Raw genomic sequence first — 4122 nt, 5'->3', positions numbered from 1 at the left:
TTTGTTTTACAACTATCATTCAATTAACATAAAATCTTCCCAGAGTGTTGTGCAATTGATAGCGTGGACCGTAATGAGTAATTAGCAGGCAAGGATCGACATCGCATGACGGACGCAGGAAGTGAAGCGTTTATCCTCGTCGCAGAGAACAACACGCCTGCAACACGGAGACATGCGCTTGGTCATCGATCGCTCTCTCCCCCGACCGCAACAGGCTTCAACGTGCGGTGCTCGTTTGGATTCTGTTGTTTTTTCTTGTACCGTAGTTTCTATGTTTTAATAAAAACGAAATTCTATGTTTTAATTTAGTGAAGCTGCCTTTAGTGCCTTTAGTGTAGCTGTAGCTGACATAAAGGCAGCAGCTGCTGAGGAGAGGTTAGACCAGACTGTTGCTCTTTTCTATAGTGTGTTAAAACGTGGGAGAAAGAGGAAGTGAAGGAGAGAGGGAGGAGCAGAGATCTGTTTCTGTTCAGAGGAAGTGAATCTGTTCTACAGTCTCTGGCAGCAGCTGAAATGGAGAAACAAGAAAATCACCTGGACAGAGAAAGATTCTGCTGTTGGATCTGTGAGGATCTACTGGAGGATCCGGTGACTACTGTCTGTGGACACAGCTTCTGTTAGAGCTGTATTAACACCCACTGGGACAAAGAGGAGGAGAGAGGAAGCTACAGCTGTCCTCAGTGTAGACAGACCTTCACACCGAGGCCTGTCCTGGAGACAAACACCATGTTAGATGATTCACTGGAGGAGCTGAAGAAGACTGGACTCCAAGCTGCTCCTGCTGATCACTGCTATGCTGGACCTGGAGATGTGGCCTGTGATGTCTGCACTGGGAGAAAACGGAAATCTCGAGTCCTGTTTGGTTGGTTTGGACTCTTATTGTGAGAAACACCTCCAGCCTCATCTTCTGTCCTCTCCACTGAAGAAGCACAAGCTGGGGGAGCCCTCGGAGAAGCTCCAGGAGAACATCTGCTCTCATCACAACAAGGTGATGGAGATGTTCTGCCGCACTGATCAGCAGTGTATCTGTTATCTCTGTTCTGTGGAGGAACATAAAGATCACGACACAGTGTCAGCTGCAGCAGAAAGGACTGAGAGGCAGAGAGAGCTCGGGCTGAGGAGACAAACAATCCAGCAGAGAGTCCAGAACAGAGAGAAAGATGTGAAGCTGCTTCAACAGGAGGAGGAGGCCGTCAATGGCTCTGCTGATAAAGCAGTGGAGGACAGTGAGGAGATCTTCACTGAGCTGATCCGTCTGCTGGAGAAAAGAAGCTCTGATGTGAAGCAGCAGATCAGATCCCAGCAGGAAACTGAAGTGAGTCGAGTCAGAGAGCTTCAGGAGAGACTGGAGCAGGAGATCACTGAGCTGAAGAGGAAAGACCATGAACTGAAGCAGCTCTCAGACACAGAGGATCACAACCAGCTTCTACACAACTACCCCTCACTGTCACCACTCAGTGGATCTACACACTCATCCAGCTTCTGGATCCGTCCTCTGAGGTACTTTGAGGACGTGACAGCAGCTGTGTCACAGGTCAGACTTTTGGTAGCAGTCGCATACAAGAATATCAGCAGAGCAGGAAATGAATGTGGATTTGGATTCAATGATAAATCTTGGTCATTATATTGTGGAGACAGTTATATCTTTTATTACAACAGCATCAGGACTGAAGTGTCAGGTCCTGTGTCCTCCAGAGTAGGAGTGTACCTGGATCACAGTGCAGGTGTTCTGTCCTTCTACAGCGTCTCTGACACCATGACTCTCCTCCACAGAGTCCAGACCACATTCACTCAGCCTCTCTATGCTGGAGTTAGGGTTTATCCTGGAGCCACAGCTGAGTTCTGTAAACTCAAATAGACTCGAGTCATTAAAAGCAGTGATTTAGATTCTGTGTGTTAATCTTTAACTTCTTTTGTCTCCATGTTTGTTGATCAAAGGTCGTCGTGGTGACGTTTCTGCTCCGCACAGAGTTCAGCTGTCAATCAAACACTGACCTTCCTTTATCACACATATTTAGTTCTCACTTTCTATGGAAATCTATAATTACACTGACATGAATGTGCTTGGAAGAACCCGAGCACCGAGCGGTGGGAGGCCCTATTGTATTTAGAAGGACTTGCATTTCCATTTTGGGGCTTTTTCAGGGCGAAATCGCTGTAACTTCAGTGTTCGAGGTTCAACTTCCCTCAAACTACATGTGTGCATAAATCACAACATTGTCTCCTTTGGCAAAGGACACAATGTTGTCATAACTCCTCGGCATTGTCCTATCGCTACCAAACTTCTGTCACATGATCAGAGACTAAGCCTGAACAGCTCAATGTGTCAATATTTCCTCAGTGTCATAGCGCCACCTACTGATCAATGTGAAAATTTGGTTGTTGTAACATTGTCCAATTGACACAAAATTGCTCACGCTACATCAGAGCGCCTATTTGAACAGATATATTAGTCTGTAAGTAATAATAGTGATGGCGCCACCTACTGTCAAAGTAAGCTTTGTTTTACAACTATCATTTGATTTACATGAAATCTTCCCAGTGTGATGTGCTTTTTGATAGCGTGGACCGTAATGAGCAATTAGCAAGCAAGGATCGACATCGCATGACGGACGCAGGAAGTGAAATGTTTCTCCTTGCCGCAGTGCGTAACACGCCTGCAACACGGAGACATGCGCTTGGTCATCGATCGCTCTCTCCACCGACCGCAACAGGCTTCAACGTGCGGTGCTCGGGCCCGCAAGTGCTACAACGTAGCCCTAGTTAAACTTGAATCTGAAGTGTTAATACACCAACGTCCCAGGATCCTTTACTCCAAATACTTTCTCCAGATGTGGACTCTGTCCCCTCTTCTTCTTCATGGATCAGCCTCAGAGGAAGAAACAGCTTCTTCAAAGTAAAACCAAATGAAAAATAATCCTTAAAAAAAGATGTGAGAGCCGAAGTGAGTCTAGACTTTCCAAAAATAGCTGAGCTCGGTACGTCATCACAAACCTCCTGACGGCGAGGAAGAGTGATTTATTTTAGAGAAAAAAGCTCCTCAGTTACAGTGACACAAGTATTTATAGTTACTCCCAGTCACACACACACACACACACACACACACACACCACACACACACACACACACACACACACACACACACACACACACACACACACACACACACACACACACACACTCGTGCTCGTCGTGGTTCCAGCTCTGAAGTCTGATTGCAGTCGGCTTCAGTCAGGCTTCTCGCTGCTGATGGATGCGATCTGATCTTTGAGCCGCTGGAAAGTTGTTTTCATTCAGTGTTGAGTTAACACAACTATAAATCTCTGCAACACAAACCCGCTCCTTTCCTCCTGAGACGCTCCACCGTCCCATTTCCCTTTGTCTTTTGTTAATCCTGCAAAAGAAACATTGAAATAATAATGTTGTTTTTGTTTTCTTCCATTTGAACTTAGCATCTTGAGAGTTAGTGAGGATTTATTAATGGAGCATGGTTCAAAATAAATGTGACCTTCTGCTTCACAAACAAAAAGCATCAGACAGATATGAATATGAAATATTTGAAACATCAATATTTATAAAAAGGAGATATAAAGGTACTAAGTCTGGGGTTTTTAAAGCCAGTTGAGCTGTTTGATGTAATAACAATTGTATCCTCAGCAATAATGATCATTAAAGTTCAGATTTAAGGACAAAGTTTGACACTAGACGCGTCTATAAGATTTAAAACAATGGATTTTAAAGCACAATGAAAATATTGAGATAGAAAATAAACTAGGTCCAAGAACAGATCCTTGAGGGATCCAAAGTCCAGAGTAGTGATGTCAGACATCTCATTGCAGGTGGTGATAAAGATTTTTTATTAGATGGGATCTGAACCAATGAAAAGCATGAAAAGAGAGAGAGAAGTGGATGTTTTAGGACGGACTCTAAGTGTGAATCTGTCTTTTTAGAGTAATGGCCAATCAGAGCAGGAAGGAAGAGTTTCACCCTCTGACCTGATTGGACGACTCTTTCCATCGACCACTCAGTGTTTCTGAAGCGTTGAAGATATTTCAGGTGAAACATCACAACGTCCTGTCTCTGTTTCGTCCTGGAGAACGTGTGAAGCTCATAAATCTGGAA

Source organism: Limanda limanda, chromosome 21 (assembly GCF_963576545.1).
Source record: "Limanda limanda chromosome 21, fLimLim1.1, whole genome shotgun sequence".
Taxonomy (NCBI): Eukaryota; Metazoa; Chordata; class Actinopteri; order Pleuronectiformes; family Pleuronectidae; genus Limanda; species Limanda limanda.
The sequence above is the reverse complement of the archived record's forward strand: the minus strand, read 5'-3'. Positions refer to the sequence as shown.